Genomic DNA, 20,406 nt, shown 5'->3' on the forward strand with positions numbered 1-20,406 from the left:
TTGCCAGTTGAATCGCACGCCGCATGACGGGGCTTACGTAAGATTTTAGAATCGCAAGAGAGAAACGACTCCCACGGTTATGACTTATTTTTGTTGATATTTTATTTAGATCATTTAAGGTTAAACATGCAACCAACAGGAAAAAAAACATAACATCTCAAATACAGAAAAGAGCGAGTAATCGATGATACATAATCCCTCATCCAACCCGCCCCACCCTCACCAAGAAATGAAAAGAGAGAATTAGTAAAGAAAGAAGAAATCTCGATGAAAAATATACAAAAGAACATTAAAATAAAGATAAATAAGTAAGAAAAGAAAGAACGGTGGATGTCGGGAATCTGTAGTCTCCTACACAGCTTTCAAATTTTCAAAACTTGAAAGTCTCTAGGGGACTTTGACGTCGGTCTCGAGGGCGATCAGGGATGGGGCGTCCGTGGGCTGAGCACAGCTAAAGATTGATACTCATAGTTTGTATATATGGCTGTCATACATTTAAAAATTGCATCCCATATTATTTCTTAGGTTATAGATAATCTTCTCAAGGGAAGGACAACTGTGCATTTCCACATCCAACGAGTTATACCTCCATGGGCATCAAACTTCGAAGTAACCACTTTCTATTGCCTGGCCACTGGCAATGCTTCTTGACAAATTGTATTTGATATTTGAGCAGCCTCATCTTTGGTCTTACTCCCACAATATTCCCATTTAAAAACAGTTCAGGATTTTGTGGAATTTGAAGCCAAATAATTTTCTCTCGGAAACTCCCTTCACCCACCCAGAAGTGTCTCACCTTGGGACATGACCAGGCTGAATGTAAAAGGGTTCCTATCTCCTCGCCTCATCTCAAGAATTGTTCCGAAAAATCTGAATGTAATTTATTTAGTTTATTTCGGCGTGATATATAACTGGTGCAAAAAAGATTATTCTGCACCCGTCTGGATCTTACATTTATTGTGTTTGTCCTACTGACTGAAATAAATCGGACCATTTTTATCTATTAATTCTTATATTTAAGTCTAGACTTATCTAACCCTACCCACCCACCCCGTTAAGGAGTTTTACTATGAAGTAAGAGATACATTCTGTTGTATGTTTCTTTGTGTTTTCGTTCTGATTCAGACTGCTCTCATCACTGCACCTTGGTAGAATCATTGTTAGGTCCAACTTGTCCCTTAAGTAAGCTCTGAACTGAAAATAGTAGAAGATTGTATCATTCACAATATCGTACTTAGTTTCTCATTGATCAAATGACATTAGTTGACTCTGCTCATAACAGCCCTCGATATACCTGGTCCATTTCGTGTATCGGTATTCAAAATGTTACTATTGGTTGTTTAATATATGAACATATCCAGATTCAGGGGTGTTTTCGGAGAAAGTGTAACCTCAACCCTGCACAGACCCAATCTGATAATTTATTGCATACCAAATACTTTTTTATATGGAGACTCGAGTTATCTTACATTTCCAATGAAAAAATCTGACTTATTTATTTAAATACTTAAAAAAAACTGAGGCAACGTTATGGGCAGCGTCTGAAACAGATATTGTACTCTTGTAAATATATTCATTTTTACACAATTGACTTTATAGCTAATAGTATTGGTATTCAAATCCTCTTCAAATATTTTAAGCAACCGGAGATAACTTAACGTGCATAAATTTTTAAAATTGTCGCTTCTCGTCACTACATATTGTATCCAATTCAGCGGCCACGGACATTGAGTTTTTCTTTGTCACCTCCAAACGGCTTAATTTCGCATTTATCCCAATTTATTTTAGAACCTGTGTCGTTCCACATAGTCTTCCAGTTCTGAGTACAATTTGTGAAATGAAGTTGCTGATTCTGTCAAATATATCAGTACATCCTCTGCCAACAAATTCGTCCGATATATTAGAACAGTGGTTCTCAACATTTTTCTGTTCACTCACATACGACCTTAAGCAATTCCTTATTAATCATAGAGCAGCTACGGCATAGGGAATACTTAAAGTGGTATGTGAGTGGATACAAAAAGATTGAGGCCATTGTATTAGAATATCTTTTATGTAATTTCTGAGGGGTAAGATATAGCTGAAACATAGAAATTACATTGCATCACTATATCTTACATTTATGTGTATTGGTCATGCATTCCTATCATAAATAGGAGCAGTTTGTATCACCAAAATTTTTATTCAAGCCCATTTCAATTTTTGTTTTGATTTATATAACTTCCCCTACTGAAGTAAGGAATACATTGCAGATGTAAACTTTCCTGGGTTCCCCTTTCGAATCAGCATTTCCATTTCACTGCACTCTGGGAACATCATGGCCGATTCTAAATCATCTCCAAAAACTATTAAGATTGTATTATTAAGAATATTTTTAACAGTTCAAATGATATTAATTGCCTTTGTTTACAGGAATGTTCCTCATACCTGCTGTCGTTATGGAACCATTTATGCAGAATATTATTATGCATTGTTAGTTATTTATGTATTTTGAGTCAAAGTCTTCTTTGAAGATCTTTTTTACCTTGGTTATAATTAGATGATTCAATTTAAACTAAATATTCAAACTATGCTTTGTTAAAGGTGTTTCATTTCCACCAGAAATAGATTAAATATTCCATGCATATATGAGATCATCTGATACGCTCTCACCGACTTTGTGCACTTCAGTTTCTATCCATGAAGGCTCGTCTCCTCCATCAAAGAGGGAAGTGACAAATTTCATCTGGGCCACTCAGTAATATGTAAAAGTTTGGAATTGAAACCCCACCCCCCTCCACATATAGTATTTCCAAACTAATGCTTCCGTGGAAACTCTGGCTAACTTACTTTTCCAAAGAAACTTCCTAACTTATTAATAATTTAAAAAATCTTTCTTGGTAATGGCACTGGAAGTGTCTGAAAGATTCACTGTATACACGGGAATATATTTATTTTCATAACAATTAACTCTTCCAAAGTTATTGGAAAAGTCGAACATTCATTTAAATCTTCTTCAACCTTTTTAAACAAGGGGATGTAGTTCATCTTCCACAAAATCTTCAAGTCATTATCTGTTTTTAATCCCAAAATACATAATCCCATTCTTCAGTTGACTGTGATGATTTCTTTTGGATGTACAGGTGCTTGAAATTCCTACCATTGGGAGCTAAAAAGTTGAAGGAAAAAAAACGTGAAAATCAATCTTCCGATGAGAGGAAGAAGTAAAGAATAAATGGACAGAGAGTAAAAGAGGACATGACCCTTGAGCCAGAGAACACTCTCGACGAAACCATTTAGCTCTACGTCAGGGGTGTCAAACTCAAATTCACGGAGGGCCAAAATTAAAAACTTGGACTAAGTCGAGGGCCGAACTAAATATTTATTGAAAATTTTCAACAACATCTGCATGTTTTCTCTTCTTTCAACGTATGTAATGTTAAACTTTTTCTTATTAAAATTAATGTTTAATAATAGTTTTGGATAAACTCTTTCCAGAAGCATTAACAAATGAGAAATAAAATATTCAATAAGTAATATTTCTCTATAGAGGATTTGTCAAATGTTGCTAGTGTGCTGTCGAATAGTAAAATCTGAGGGCTATTGAGAATGTGGGAGAATAACATGATTCCTGAAACAATCAAATGGGTGACCGATTGTGGGCATGAATTCTAGCAGGGTTATTTGCATGCCCTTTTTCTATTGGTACAGATATCCTTTGATTTACACACTTTTCAAGTTTTATGCCTAATGAGCTTGTATACAGGTGCAGGACCATTTTTAACCAGGAATATATTTATCACTGTTACATGAAACTATTGGAAGATCGTTTTATCCTGAGATTAAAGTTCATAATACTTACTCAGGCCTGTGTGCGGGAGGGCAGGGTTTGCAGGCGATCGGGTTGGACATCGACAGTGCAGGGGCATCGGCTCTCACTGCAGGGCAGCATCTCGGCGGATCAGCGGCCCCATCACCATAAGTCACGGATTGGCCTGCGGCACAGAGGAGGAGTGAGCAACGGTCCTGGTGAGATCAGGCCTGAGGCCTCTGGTTCTGGGTGCTGGGAAGTGGCCTTGGCTTCCCCTGACACCGGCCAGGCCCAAAAACCAGAGTCCATGGTGAGACCCTGCAACGTAAACAGTGGAGGTGGGGCGATTAGCAGGCTGATGCAAATGCATTCTGGGATTTGTTGTATTACTGTGCATGTGCTATACTGGCACGGAGGCCAGCGGGCCACCTCTAATACATTTTTGAAATTATCTTGCGGGCCAAATATAATTATATCACGGGCCAAATTTTGCCCGCGGGCCAGTGTTTGACAGTTGTGCTCTACATTCCTTCGACTTAATGTTGTTTGTTGCCAAAGTTGCAAAGTGGAAGGCCTCCATGTCACATCTCAGTTGCAGCCTCGGTGAAGATATTTGAGTTGCACACTGAAAGTAAACGAAGTTGCTTCGAAGTTATGAAATACTAAAGACTGAAGTCACTGTGAGTATAGAAAAAATACGGAATGCTGGAGTAATTTAGCAGAAGGTAAAGATGTATATCCAAATTTTTAGACAGGCGTTTCAATTAAATATAAACGTTTTAATTTGATATGGAGAAGCGGGCCAGCAGAGAGGAATTGATTGGGAGGATGTTTTCGCTAAATGACGACAGAGCTGGTCTTGTAGAGGAAAAACAGATAGGCGTCTTCATTCAATGGAAAGTCAGGAGAAAAGTACAGGCAAAAAGTGAAATGGTGTTAACGTGCTATTGAGATGAGGAAAAGGAGAGAATTCATTGGGGAGGATGTTTGGGTCTATGAATACAGAGCTGGCGAGAGAGAGAGAGAGAGAGAGAGAGAGAGAGAGAGAGAGAGAGAGAGAGAGAGAGAGAGAGAGAGAGAGAGAGAGAGAGAGAGAGAGAGAGAGAGAGAGAGAGAGATTAAAGATCCAGAGAGAGAGATAGCTGGAGGAAAAAGGAGAAGGGGATTCTGATGGTAACACGAGAAGTCGATGTAAATGCCATCTGGATGGAGGGTTCCCGAAGCGATTATGACATTTTTCTCTACAGTGTTCAGGTTGTCTCGGTCTTATAGTTTACCAGAATATCCAGCAATTTACATAAGGGAATCGGACAGGAAAGAAGGCACGTATTGAAATTGCGGTCGATGGTAGTCTGAATGCATCAGGACCTACATTTTGCAATCGCCCAACCAACTAATGCGGAGCACTGACTGAGAAATCCAAATTTAGGGGCAATGCCCGCTCGTCTTATCGAAATAGAAACATGCCCCTGATCCGCATTTCATCACATCTCTCCGATTCAGAGAACAAACACGACAGATTAAAGCCAGACGCCATGTTTTTCCCCAGACCAAAGAGAACGCCGTTTCTCTGGTCAATATGGATTATCATGTACGTTTTACCCGATGAATTCAAGTTTCCATGGCATTGTTGCGCCCACGATATTTTTCTTATCTCCTTGACTAGTTTCATATTAATTATAATGTTTATTATCGTTGTCGTTGAACAATATACAGATGCGCAGACATTTCTACGCTGCAGCCATGCGGATGTTTGATAAATAAATAAGGGGACTTCCTTCTGGCCGCTGATGAAATAGCAACTTTTTGAAGTTGGTCCAGCTTATCTTATCATTTTCAAATTTTTAAAGTCCTTATTCTTTAAACACGTTGCGCCTTAAATTGATTGGATTAACGGCAGTAATTGTCTTCAATATGGATAGAAGGAGATAAGAGGATCCTCCTGCATCTTGGGAATCTCTTATGGAATTGCTTGGACAACATACGAAAGAATTCTCTGATGAGAAAGTAATTCATAAAGGAATTTAAGTAGATGAATGCTAATTTGGATTAATTTACAGAAATATAAGAAGATCATGACAGACGTATTCATGATAATGAAGCAATCTCGACTGTTGTGGATACAAGACTGAATTATATTTCAAGTGTTAAGTAAAAAGCTGTAAAATATAATTAAGAATGAAATCAGAATATCATTAACTTAGAAAACAAAAGCAGAGGAAATAACGTACGAATTCAGGGCTTGAAAGAGTCAAATGAGGGTGATCAACCTACTAAATCCTTCGAAAGATTTTTGTTAGAAATGTATGGTCCTGGAGTCTGACGACTCTCCCTGTCAGTTCCAGTCAGAGAACTCGATCGGTTATTGTATGTCTTCATTAATTTCAAACTAAGAAGCTTTTAATACGTGAATATGGTGGAAGAGGAATGATGGACTACAAAGGTCAGAAGATTCGTCTACTTGAAGATTATTCTCCCGATGTAACGAGTAAGAGTGTTAGATATAAGAAGATCATGTCGTATTTCTACAACCAAAGGGTTTAGAGGGGTTAAGTCTTCATTGATTTTCCAATGCTCCTTCGAATTACATTGAAGGACAAATCTAAGAAATAGTGTTGTTCCGATTAAGATGGCCAGGAGCTTTTGGACGAATATCTGCCATCTATTTACTCTCCGTCAGTGTAACTGTTTCTCTATTTCACTGTAGATGATTAACTTCTCGAATCTTTTAATTAATAGAATAAGATATTATTGATTTAATGCTTTAATTGTTTATAAATTTTGATTTGAGTGTTCTGAAACATTTTAACCACTTAGAATGTAATAATAAGCTTATTCAATGTGATTTAACGATTTAAATTAATCTTATAATGCGGAGGTAGCTCCTCGTTGTTCGAAATGCATCAATGGAGATGCTTCATTTATTCATACGTTTTTGATTTATCAAATGTGAGAAATATTGGAACCAAGTATTTCAACACTTCTCTGCATGCCTAATACCTTAACGTCCTTATTTTGCATAGTTGGAGAGAATGACATAAAGTCAACAGCATCTGATCTGCATTTACTAGGTTTTAATTTTCTCATGGCTCGGTGGGCAGTGTTTCTCAGATGGACAGACGTTGCTTTGTCTATTCCTGCTCAATGGATACGTGGTCTAATGGGATATTGATATTTATAGAAGATTAGATGCTCAATCTTTGAATTATTTCATAAATTTTCATTTGATATGATGGTAGAGGTTTTGACTAATGCGACAATTTACTACTTCGATAAGAATTTGTTGTTTCTTTGCTTTTAGTCAAATAGCTTATTTCTTGGTATTGGGTTTGGATCTTTTTATTAATAACAAAATATTAATATAATATAGCTTGCTTGGTTGACAATGTGGGGTACGTTGGAAGAAATTATATGATTTAAGTGCAATGCATCTCCTTTACTTTTAACATATATCCTTATCCATGCTGTATTTTGATGTTAAATTTCAATGTTAATAAAACTAGAGAAAAATGGAAAATATGTTAGTATCTCCGTATTTTCATTCAAATGGTTTTCGTTTGTTAACAATGGTTTGAATGTCTTATTTTATTGTGAAAACATAATTATCATCTGTGTCTCTGTCCTTTGCATTAATTGTAGCAGCTGTGTTTTGTCTCGTTTTGTATGTATTTAAGGTTGATTATAATTTTGGAGTTTTTCCCCAGCAGAAAAAAATGAGGAGAGGGAATAACGTGCCATCTGTCTTTTAGTCGACTTTCTGGCTGCGGGAGGAAAATTGAGATTATTTTTCTGCATTTTCCTGATAGCTAATTTGGCTTTACAGAGACTCATCTGCTTTTTATTTATTTCATTCTCAATGCTTGTTCAGTATAATTTGAATTAGCTTTTTACTTGCTTGCCTTTTACTAAAAAAAATTAACCAAAGTATTCATTTACTTAGTTTTAAAGTCAATGGGTTAAATCACCCTGTAAAATGAAATAATAGTTTTCTTACATTAAAAAAAATACAAGATCCAAATTATATTTCAGCAAGAAACGCATGTAAGCAACAATGACAACACACATCATTTTAGACGGAGGGAGAGAATGTGCTGTCATTAGTAATTTCTGGTTAAATCTAGCGGACTACCGAACTCTATAGATCATACAATTCCCTTTATTCAACATAATCATGTGTCACATAAAAACGGCCGTCTCGCTGTTGTGAGAGGTAAAATGTATAACTAATTGTTAGGCTTGGTAATATATCTGCTCCGTATGTGGATGATCCTTAATTCTGTAAACGTTTTATTTCCAGCTTTTCATGATTTGAACCTTTCATATTTAGTGATTAGTGGAGGCTTTAATTATTAGTTAGATCCAGTCTTTGACTGCTCCTTCTCTGGACCAGACTTTTTCAATCATCGGCTTTATTTATTCAATGTTTAAAAAGAATGTGGTATTATCAATGTCTGGCATCTGTTTATCATCTAGAATGTAGAGAACATTGGTTTTTATCTTACATGCATTCACAGATCGACTACTCTTTGTTGATATTTAATTGATCCTGCAAATTCGATGGGGAGAATAAAAAAAAATATAATAATTTCTGACCATAATCCCGTGTTTATATCCTTAAAATTCTCGGCTAGTCCCCAAATAAACAGGTATTGGTGTTTCAATTCCACCCTTCTTTCTGGTAAAGATTTTCTTAAAGTTCTTGGAAGAACAAATTACAATCTTTTAAAAGAAATACCGAGGAAGATATTTCTAGTCTTATTGTTTGAGACGCTTTCAAGGCTTTTTATTCGAGTACAATTTATCTCTGATATTGTTTGTATTAACAATAAAAGCCAAATAAAGAGAAAACTGATATACCTAATCAACTGAAACAAGTAAATCATATTATGACTCCAGACCGTGCGTGTCGAAATTAAAACTAAATTTCATGTCCTTTTAATATATCCAATAAAATCAAAATTTAAAAAGATAAAAGTAAATTTTATGTTCATGGAAATAAAACAGACAAACGATTGGCTAACCAACAGAATGTTTTAGTAGGCAAACGACAAATTAGAGAAATTCGCAAAGCTATTGGTATATGACAACTGATCATTTAGAAATAAATGATACCTTTAAGGAATTTTATTCTGAACTTTAGAGTTTCAATTTTCCAAAGGATAATATTGTAATGAATCAGCTTTTTAGATTAATCGAATATTCCACTACTTACAGCTGCTGATCAAAATCAGTTGGATCAACCCATTTCATTTGAGGAAATTTCCGAGGTTATCACCATTCTGGGAAGTCACCATGCCATTATAGATTTTCTGGTGAATTCTATAACGTTTTTTTCTCTCGTCCGTGGTCTGTTTATTTCCCTGATTCTTTTATGTTGGGGAATTGTCACAGACGATTTAATAAATCTTACATTGTTTTAATAAATCTTACACTCTTAAAAATAATAAATAATAAAAAATAATAAAAGCCAATTCGACTGGACGTCATATATGCCAATTTATTTACGTAAAGTTGACATAAAAAAATCCAAAGTTTGGCTAACTATTTTCCCACTTACTATAACTGACGATCAGACTGGATTTATTAAAATAGGTATTAAATTTCAATATACGCCCTTTTAAATATATTATATATGCTCCTTCGAAGGCTATTTCAGAATGTGTTCGTGGAGAAGGCGAATGGAATTATTCATTAAAGACTTAAGAGACATTTAACTTCGTGTCTGACTTTATTCAATTGAGACAGTTACTCTATGTATCCACCACTGCATGCATTATTACTGGCTTTGAAAATTCTAAATCATTTATTCTGCAGCACGGAACTACGAAAGGATGCTCTGTAATCCACTGCTTTTTGATTTGGGTTTAGAATCCTTAGCTGTCGCTTTTGGGAGAATCCAATGATATAATTAGCACTTTTCGGAAGTAGACAACCTACAAGGTTTTGCTTCATGATGATGAGGATGATTTATTGCTTTTTATTTCTGATATTGAGACTTTCTATGCTTTCTTTACTTTCTAATTGTAGACACTTTTCTGGCTATTAGTTGAATTTACGTTAAAGTGAACACTTTCCTTTGAATAATTTGGCAAAGGTCAATATTAATTTTCCTTTTAAGATTGTAAGAAATCAGTTTCATAATTTGGGTGTAATACTTACTAAGAATTGTAAATGCCTATTTAAAGAATTTTTTCTCAATTTTAAAAGACGTGAGGGGGCGTTATCAAATGGGTCATCCATTTTTTTATCGTTTGTTGGTCGAATCAACTCTTACAATTAATATCTGAACCTAAACTTACGTACCTTTGTCAGGCTTTGTCTGTTTTTATCTTGTCTTTTTTGATGGACATATCTTTTTACATATGGAATGAAAACACACCAGTCTAAATAAATTTCACTTTCAAATAACTAACGAAAAATGTAGATTTAGCTCCACCAAACTTGAGGTTCTATTACAGGGCCGTGAACATACGAAATATTACGTTTTGCTCATATCATAATAACCATAAAAAATGTCCAATATGGGTTTCCTTGTAATCTAATTCTGATAGAAAATTTTGTATTATCTATCTTTTTGGATCTTCTCTTGCTGTATCTTTAAATAAATGAAATGATGCTACGGTGATAAATATACTTTGAGGAGCTGGATATATTTTAGAAAACAGTTACGTTTATTGCGATTTTCATGTTTTAGTCCTTTTTTTCTATTTTTTAAAGCTTCTATGGTTGACGTAGCTTTTAAAGGATAGTATAGATTAGGTATCAAATATTTCGAAGATATATTTGTAGAGGGTGTCTCTCTTCTTTCAGCTAAATATAGTTCACTAAATGCACGTTGTCGTTTCCTACAGATCATAGATTTTTTTTGCGATTCCAATTGCATACATTTTTAATAGCTTTAATAAGAATTTAGAAGATATAAATTTTAAGTTTAAACCTTTATATAATCATTCAACATCTAATATTTATGGTATGCTGTTGGGAACAAGAGTGCTTTTTTTAAATAAAAGTTTGAAAAAGCCAGGGAACAAGACCTAGAGTTTTGATATTGGCAAGAAATTTGGAAAACAATTTTTAAAAATTGTTAATATTTCATCTTTATATGTTCGCCACGCTTCCCTACAATTTAAAATATGAATATTGAAAATTTATATCGTGCAAGAAAATAATTGCATAACTAAATCTTTTTTCAAAATATGGTGGACGACTTTGGCAATGATCCACTGCCTTACAGACACCTCAGATGAGATCCGAAGAAGGGCAAACCATAAAACTGCACTGCAGTTACCCTCCTACCTTGATAGTCCACACCAGTTAGTAGTACATCCTATATCCTGAAGAATTATGGAGACATCTACTATCGAGCAGTCAGATCAATTCAGAGTCAGATAGTATTGATATCTATTTGAAATAAACGTTACCAATCTTTTTATTATCTCTGACGCTGCTCTCTCCAACCTTGCCACATTGGAACTCAGTGATTCTGAAGATAATCTCTTTTGATTTCTTTCTTCTATTGTTAGGGCCGCCGGTATTGCATATGAGGACTCTTTGGTATTTTTTAAATCAACAACAGACAGGAGTTGACATCGATACATTTTAGTATTTAAAAAGTTAATTAAGAGACAACAAATGGAAAATCTGAAACATTGAAACCAACACTGAGACAGATTATTCGTCAATCGGAAAATTAGGACATCACTGCAGTTCCAACGATAAACCAAGACTGACCTGCTAAACATAAGAACCTGTTCTGCTGCAGAAAGTAATACTATCGGTACACAAATAAATTGTACCTTATGGATGACCATGGACGCACTATCATTAGCATTATTAAAACATGAATTCAGAAATAGATTTAGATTTAGGCATTGAAAAGAAAAAAAAAAGACTATTAAATATATTTATTGCATGAATTAGAGATGACATCCACCTCATAATTTACATATTTTTATGTCTCTTCCTCAACTAGTCCCCCACCCTCTCCCTTCTAATTATTGAAGCAAAGACATATGGAATTATCATGAGGAGTTTCCTAATTGGTATTCTTATTTGTATAAGTATGTACTTACATATTCCTGTTATTTCAATGATATGTGCTCTAATAAGACGTCTCTTCTTGACTCTGTCTCTTCCCAGATTGAGCCCACATCGGTAGACGAGAGCGTCCTTGTTCAGATTGGGTCGGTTGTGAGAGACAATTTATGAATATTCAACTAAATGCCCGTAATATCCCGAGAGAAGAGTATGATCCTAATCTGCATTTCCTCACATCAACGTGATCGGACGCAGAAGCACTGTCATATCGATTGGAGGAGATTTGTTTTCAAATCAAACACCATGTCCTTCTTCTGCTCTATATTGATTATAATTTCGCGTGCTCCAGTAAGTATTTGTTTTAATGGACACTGTGGTGACCGTGGCTTCGGTGGTCGTCCACATCACTCAGAGATTCCACACTTTATTTGCAGTTGCCAGTGGCGCAGATTGAAGCACCGAACAAACGCCTGAGCTGTCTGGCGAATATTGCCAAACTGTAACATTGAATATCAGTTATCCTGCACATTATCTAGTTATCCTGTATTCAGAAATATTCAATATCCTGGGCATTAAGAAATAAAACACGAAAGTCTGCAGACAGTGTGGTTGAAAATACTAACAATGCAAAAGAAATTCAAATGGTCAAATGGCGTAGTTTATCCAGCAAAGATTAAAAAAAAAAGTACACAGCCAACGTTTCAGGCTTGAGTCCTGCATTAAGGGAGGAACACTGATATCCAATAAAAATATTATCCTCTGGGTCCGCAGACCGGTCACGTGTGTACACAGCCAAGTGTTCTGCTGTGAATCGATTGTTTCCGTCTTTCTCTCCCCCGTGCATGTGTTCCATGAGCCCCACACCGCGGCAGAGAAGCAACAAATCTGAATGAAATAAAACCCGGGGGTTCCAGCGAGCACCTTCGAGCGGTTCTTCTCTCCCCGGTAAACAGAAGTACTGCGAGAGTGAAATGCATTTGAGCTTTCAGCATGTACGATGCCAAGTTTCTCATCCAAGGCGCAGATAATCAATAGTCCCGATGTTCTTCACTTCATTCAAGATGGTTTCGGGAAGTTATAATGAGTTTTCAAATGCAGAACCTTTGGAAATTAACTGCATAAACAAATTATCTGATGCTGAACTTCATAGAAAGCAGAGGTTTAAAATGAGGATGGAGATAAGATTGATCGTGATGCCCCAGCCTCAGTAAAGGCAGCGCTACTATATTGGTGTGGACCCACTAAGAGGGAGAAGCTGAGACACAGCACTCTCGCGGGATCCAACCCTTCAGCTCAGTGAAGGCTTTGAATGAGCCGTTTAAAGAGCCGGCGGTGGGTTTATTTAAAATAGCGCAATCGCGGGGTCTGCGCCAGTGATGGCGACGGGTATGATCTGTAGTCACCAGGGGTGCAGACTCCAGGGAGGAAGAAGAGTTTGGCAGGGGACCATAAACCGGGGAAACCGGTGCCTTTTGAGAAGGAGAAGCAGAGGAGATGACCTACAGGATAGTGACCATGGTGGCGGTCATTGATGGATTCTGCTGTTGAAAGAAGCAGATAAGCGGCGCACATCCGCTGACTTGAGGCGAGGAACCCACAGAGGATTAAGGCTGCAGGAGACTGCAGTCAAGGGCTTTGCACTAGGCTGTGGAATGCTGGAGATTGGGTTGAAATTTCCTGAAAGGTTACCCCGTATTGGAACCAGGATTCAAGAGGGGGACGAGTCTGCTGAAGGGTTTCGAATCATATTGGAGGTTTGGATCTGAATCTCAGTTCGCCGATGGTTTGGACTGTAATCCTGAGCGGTTGTAATCCTGCAGCATAAGATTGTTGCAATGCCTTCTGTTAAATCAGGAATCATGGATAAAAATCATGCAAATAGTATCTTCAAGCTAACCTGCACACCTCACCGAAAATGTCCCACCCGCACTGGTATAATTTGCCAATCTTATAAATGAATTTGTCCGTCGAAATGTTTCATTAAATTTGCAACAATACCTCCCCAGTTACCCCATATGATAGCTTGCTCCATTCACCCACCGCACACAGTTTATGATGTATTCATTGGCGGCGGAGGCTGCGGTGCCGATGGATGCAAATCCACGGACATTCGGAGACTCCAGGGGAACTCTATTTTTTTTAACCTTTCTGAATCTGACTGTAAAAGGCGCCTCAGGAAATTTCTGCCGATGACGAATCTGTCCGATTACAACATCAATTTTGTGTAATACGACACTGTTTTATTAAGTGACTATAAATGTAATATTAAATCCTGATTCTTGACTCTTGAATCTATTGAATTGGATCCAAATCGGTGACTTTATTAAACCGTGCCATTAGTGCAGCCTCCGTAGCGAAGTGCAGAAAATGCAATTAATTAGCCTGCGAATTGACGACAAGGAGAGAAGTGCACCTTTTGACGAGAGATATTGATTCCGACTCTGCTAAGTATCTCCTTGGAATGAGATTCGCTGTGTGGCAGAGAAGCAGAAGTTCCAAACAAAAATGAACCAGTGCATTTTCAGCGAATGCCTACAAGAGTGCAGAGGCTTCATTGTAAAGGAAAATTATTCGAGACTAAAAGATTCTTGGTGGTTTCAACAAATGCTCTGTCTACATTCCTGAATTTCAAGTAAAAGGACCACAATTCTTCCAATGTTGTCCATGCTCGTTGTTTGTAAATCACACGCTCCGACACTATCAATATTAGTACCTATTAAACTAGCCATCTACAAGAATATATATTTTCCGCCTTGATATCGAGGTAAATTATTGTAAATTTATACTGAGTTATAGAAACTCTTGATATGATTAGAATATTTTATTTGATATTCTGCATCCAGGAAGATTAGCGATTCACCAGAAACCCTATGTTTCAGCAATTATTTTGCTTGTTGCTGTTTTCAATTCCCGATATAGTGTGAGCACTGTGCCTTTCGGAAATCGCTGATAAGCTCGTGAAATGTAAAGTTTAGTGAGACCCCAAAGCTAGCTGCCATACCAGCTTTTGGTATTTCATTCTGAGAAATGCAGTTTTTGGAAATATGAGCTCTAATGTCCTGCTCCGCTAAATAAAGTTCATTCTTGTTCCTTGCACATGAAGTGTTTGCTTGTGTGTGTGCCTCCATTGGTTGTACCGTGACCCATCGCAGACCGCAAAATACATGGGCCTCTGTGGGATAATGTAAACATTAAATTGCTTGAAGTATGTATCTGATTCTCGAAAGGATTGGCGTGGTGCAGAAAATTTAAAAGTTAATTTGAAGCAGATTGGTATATTTATATAATGTCCTGTTGAAAGTGGATCTCTGAGAAGGTTCACTCTGAGCGGACGTCTATTACATAAGTTCATATACTGAAACACAGAGAATGGTATCTCAGCAACAGGATGCAGAAAACTTGAGCAATTTTGGCATTTAGTGTCAGAGTGCCCTCCTGTATCGTGAATGTGTTTCCAACAAGAATCTTCTCGGCAGTTCCTGGGAAATGTTTTTCCATTAAAAGGGCTGGAAATTGAAACACTAAATTTAGTGAGGAGATCTTAGAGACTGAGGAATAGTGAGAGACAGAAAGTGTCAGAGAGAGAGAGAGAGAGAGAGAGAGAGAGAGACAGAGAGACAGAGAGACAGAGAGACAGAGAGACAGAGAGAGAGACAGAGAGAGAAAGAGAGAAAGACTGAGAGAGAGAGAGAGAGAGAGAGAGAAAGACTGAGAGAGAGAGAGAGAGAGAGAGAGAGAGAGAGAGAGAGAGAGAGAGAGAGAGAGAGAGAGAGTGATGATGATGTGGGATCAAGCACGCGGGAAACAGAATCGTATAGCCAGAAATTTCCTCATTATGTCGCTAGCAAATCAGAAACCGCAGATCCGCTCATATTCTCGTGTCAAGCGAAGAACCTGCGCCTGATCAGTGTCGCATTAGAAATACCAAATCCACAGCAGACACACATTGAAACCAATTCGCTCATCCAATCTCTGGTTGACGCTGAAAATGTTATCTCTGTTTCCCGGTGAGACGCTGTATCAATGGATCTGCCGTGCCCCGTGACTACAGTTCAGTTCCAAGCTGATCACAGTTTTCCTGTTTTGTTGTAGGGGACTTTGGCGACAGTTTGTTATTGCGTACTTTCTTTGGTGTCGAGTAGGTGGGTGCGGTAAACCAAACAAATTACTTTACTGAACACAACGAACCATGCTAGACATGGTAGAGAGGGGGAGATCGTTCCCACGGTGTGGTTTCTGGTCTCTGCCAATATTAGAATCAAATAATGTGCACTCGTGGGCCTCGCACATGCGCAACATGCTGTTGCAAGTACGGTGGCTGCAATGTGGTTATAGTGGGTACAGATAAGCTGATGACAACGGCTGTCTATGTCCCTGACATGTCACATACGTTCTACTAGTGCAATAATATATACAAACAAACACTTTTCATTCAACCCAGTTCAGTACTGGTATTTTGGGTTGGGCTTACAGACAAGAGCAGCGCATATTTTGTAATAGCCATCCACTAATGTGGATGGTTAGAGCAACTTGTCCTGATTGTTTCTGCTGTCCACAGGCTGAGGGGAAATGTCCATCACCTCTTCTGTTGTTATGGGGATGGGGGCTCTTGTCTATCCAGGGCTCAGGTTCCAACTGCAAACATGCCGATTTGTCTTGGTTGTTTTTAGATGGAGTGGCTCTCCTACTGGGAGGATGCGTCGTCTGTTCTTCCTGTATATCTGCCTCCGAACGAACCAGGTAAGACGTGGGTTGCAGCCAGTTAATTTCCACGATACCCGGGTGATCGTAACCTTGTGAATGATTTGCGCTTTGGTCAATGGCATGATAGGCCACCTCGTTTATAGTTACTTTTATTTGTGCTAGCCTTCTGTTTATCAGCTGGACTTTGATGTCATACGGGTCCTTTGGTTTGGGCCCCAGAAATCTTCTTGCCACTGGTAGAGTAGTGCTGGTCTGCCTGTACTGAGGCAGGGTTGTGTCGTGGCGGCATGTTTCTTAAGTTTTGTAGAGTGAGCGAAATGTCTGCCCTCTCTCTGTGGAAATTCTCCATTAGTTGCTTGGCACTTCTCACCGCATTTCGAGCCAGCCCATTTGATTGTGTTAACTCTAGTCTGCTGGTGATGTGGCTGAAGTCTCATTCTGTCGCCAAATTGCGGAACCTGTCGCAAGTGAACTGTCTACCGTTGTCCGAGAGAAATGTGTGAGCCGGCCCATGTACCAAAGAATCCATTTTAATTTGATGATGACAGCCACAAAGGTTTCGATCTGGAGCAGGTCTACATCAAACCAGCCTGAGTATGAATCTATTTGTATTATGTACTGTTGCCTCTGCCATTCAAAGATGTCAGAATCCTCGGTCGACCAGGGAAGGTCGGATACCGGGTGTAACTGCAATGGCTCTTTCTGCTAGTATGGCTTGGTACTATCTTCATCTATGTTCTCTGATGTCGCTGGCCAAAAGTAAATGCCCCTTATTCTGCGTTTTATTGCTTCGGCGCCAGGTTGCCCGCTGTGCAGTATCTCCACAGTGTTCTGGGGATGCCTGCACTAAATCCCTTCAGGATTACCCCATCATCAATAAACAAATCTTTCCCATTTTTGTTTAGTTTTACCATTAGTTTCCTCGTTTTCCTTTTCTTGCAGTTTGATGTACATGTTTGTTACAAATTTTTTGATTATCATTATGTCTGTAATCACATATTTAAAATTGGTTCCTTCTGGTAACCTCAGACTGTTTCCCAATTTGTCCTTCAAGTAGGTTTTCAGTTGGTAGTATGCAAATATTGTATCGTGAGTTATATTATATTTATCCTTCATTTGTTCAAAGGATAATAATTTATTTCCTGAAAAACAATTTTCTATTCTTTTGATCCCTTTTCTCTCCCATTTTCTAATAGAAATGTTATCTATTGTAAAAGGGATTAGCTGATTTTGCGTCAATATTAGTTTTGGTAGTTGGTAATTTGTTTTATTCCTTTCTACATGAATCTTCTTCCAAATGTTGAGCAGATGTTGCAATACCGGTGAATTCCTACGTTGTACCAATTTTTCATCCCATTTATATAGTATATATACTATTTATATAGTATATCTTCTCCCCTATTTTACCTAGTTGTAATCTGGTCAAATCTGGTTTTTCCCTTGTTTGATAAAAATCTGATAGGTATCTTAATTGTGCGGCTCTATAATAATTTTTAAAGTTTGGTAGTTCTAAGCCTCATTGTTTGTACCATTCTGTTAATTTATCTAGTGCTATCCTCGGTTTCCCCCCTATCCATAAAAAATTCCTTAATATTTTCTTTAACTCCTTGAAAAATTTCTCTGTGATTTAAACATAAAGATAAAGAATGCAACATGGGAGAAGCTATGCTCCGGAACTATGAGAAATACAATAAACACGAGGTTACGTATGATACAATATAACTGGATATACAGGTTATACATCACACCTCAAAAGTTAAATAAACGAGACCCAACAGTATCAGACAGATGTTTTCGCTGTAAAAAGGAAACGGGAACAACAATTCAAGCAATTTGGACATGTGAGAAAGTGAAAAAATTTTGGAAAGATCTAAACCAGATATTAAGTAAAATCACAAAAAGCAATATACCAAAAAACCCAGAGATCTTCCTCCTAAGTAATATAAGAAACAAAGAATTTAGACACGATTTGGATGGAGCACCAAAAAAGATTTGTTATGATAGCCCTAGCTGTAGCAAAAAAAATGTATTATGTCAACCTGTAAATTAGAAGGTAACTTGAGAATACAACAATGGTATATAAAAATGAATAAGTGTATTCCATTAGAAAAAATAACATATAATTTAATAAATTATATTACAATATTCGAACAAATATGGGAGCCATACATGAAACACAATATAGAAATCCTACCGTGGACTTCCACCACCTAAAATGACAGATGGAGAAGATAATGAAAAGAACTGACTCAGTAAAATTTCTTGTTTGTTTTTATTAAGTGACAACATTGTTTAACGGGTTTAATGTATCTTATAGTTTGAACTTTAAATAAATGGGAAAGGGAGTGAGGAAGGGAGGGAAGGGAGGGGGAAAGGGGGAGAAAATGACACTGTATATATTTAAGAAGAAAAATGTCTTATGTATCTTGGTCAATATGGTTTATAGAGTGAAAAAAAATAAAAAAATAAACAAATCTTTGCTGTAGGGAACGGAAGGTTGCACAGATGGTGGCCAGCTGCGCTGCCTGGCTGACCAGCTGCCCTTAATGAAGATCCGCAAAGTAGTATGGGTTCCATGTGCTTTCTTAGTTCATCCAGCCGGGCCTAGGAAATGTCGGTTAGATCATCACATGGGAACTGTCGTCTTCCACGACTAGCTGGACGATGCATTTTGAAACATCGACCAAATACATTTCCTTGCAGCATTTGTGTACTAGGGTAATAGGGTATTTCTTGAGCTTCAGCTCATATCCTGCTGTCTCTCCAGCGCTTCGTGAATTGGCTTGTTTATGGTGGTCAGCAGAGGTAAGTGGTTGGTTTCTGTGGTGACTAGCCTGGCATCGACAAATTCATTCATTTTCGAGCAGGCGAAAACTATCGCCAGTAGCTATTTTTCTAGTGAGCATACCTCGTTTCCATATCTGTAGACAGCCAAGAAGAGTATTACTGGTTTTCCGTCCTGCATTTATGATTCCCTCCGCAGTACTGTGAGGCAACGCAGGTCAGCATCACCTGTCTACATACGCCATATTAGGAGAGGACTGGAGGAAACCACATGTGTTTCTTTAGGGTATCGAATGCATTTTGTTATTGTTCGTGCAAGGTCCATTCAATGTCTCTATAGGTCAACTGTTCAAAGGGGCTGTCAGTTCAATGAAGTTGCAGATAAACTTTCTCAAGTCGTTCATCATGCCCAGGAACAGTTGCAGTGCAGCCATGTTCGTAGGCACCGTAATTTCATTGAAAGCTCTTGTTTTAGGAGGGCCTGCCTTTAGGGCATTGCTGGTGAACATGTTGCCCAGATAGCTGTGTTGATTTACAATTGACTTGCTGAGAACCAGGTTTACATTCAGTGCCTGATCGAACACCTTTCTTCGGTTAGCGTCATGCATTTATTGTTCAATATGATGGAACATGGGTACCTTTGGAATACCTCACAAGTTGGCGTGATGCCAAAGAACATTCTGAAAAACTGTACCGACCAAACGCAGTGCAGAACGTGGTCAGTAGTGATCAGCGGTAGTCGAGCAAGATGTGCCTGACGAGATCGTTACACCCAGGACCGAGAATACCATTGCGCTTGCCATCTGTGCAGCAGGATCGTCCACGGCGTGCATGGAGCGATGTTGTTCTTACAGAGGTCTCGTGGATTTATACATATTCTCATACACGGTCCATCTTCATTTGGCGGCTATCATGAAGGACACTATTTGGTTTGTTCCTTGGGTGAAGTGATGAAACCCAGGTCCTGCATTCTGTGCAACTTAGCCTTGAATTTATCCTTCATTGCTACTGGAATACGGTGCACCAGACGGACTACAATTCTTACCTCTGTGTCTAGCCGCATGGAGTACATCACTGGCAGCCTGCAGAAC

The 20,406-nt window shown here is 38.0% G+C and overlaps 1 long non-coding RNA gene across 1 annotated transcript in view; it reads right to left on the minus strand.

Annotated features, from left to right (window-relative positions):
- Window positions 1-1,098: 1,098 nt before the first annotated feature.
- LOC138762895 (uncharacterized) overlaps window positions 1,099-20,406 on the minus strand; it is a 61,838-nt gene continuing 42,530 nt past the window's right edge. Inside the window, exons 2-3 of the long non-coding RNA XR_011357227.1 lie at window positions 3,842-4,108; window positions 1,099-3,148 (exon numbers count right to left, since the gene is read on the minus strand). This is a non-coding gene — a long non-coding RNA (uncharacterized lncRNA). The remainder of the gene's footprint in view (window positions 3,149-3,841; window positions 4,109-20,406) is intronic.

Source organism: Narcine bancroftii, chromosome 5 (assembly GCF_036971445.1).
Source record: "Narcine bancroftii isolate sNarBan1 chromosome 5, sNarBan1.hap1, whole genome shotgun sequence".
NCBI classification, from domain to species: Eukaryota; Metazoa; Chordata; class Chondrichthyes; order Torpediniformes; family Narcinidae; genus Narcine; species Narcine bancroftii.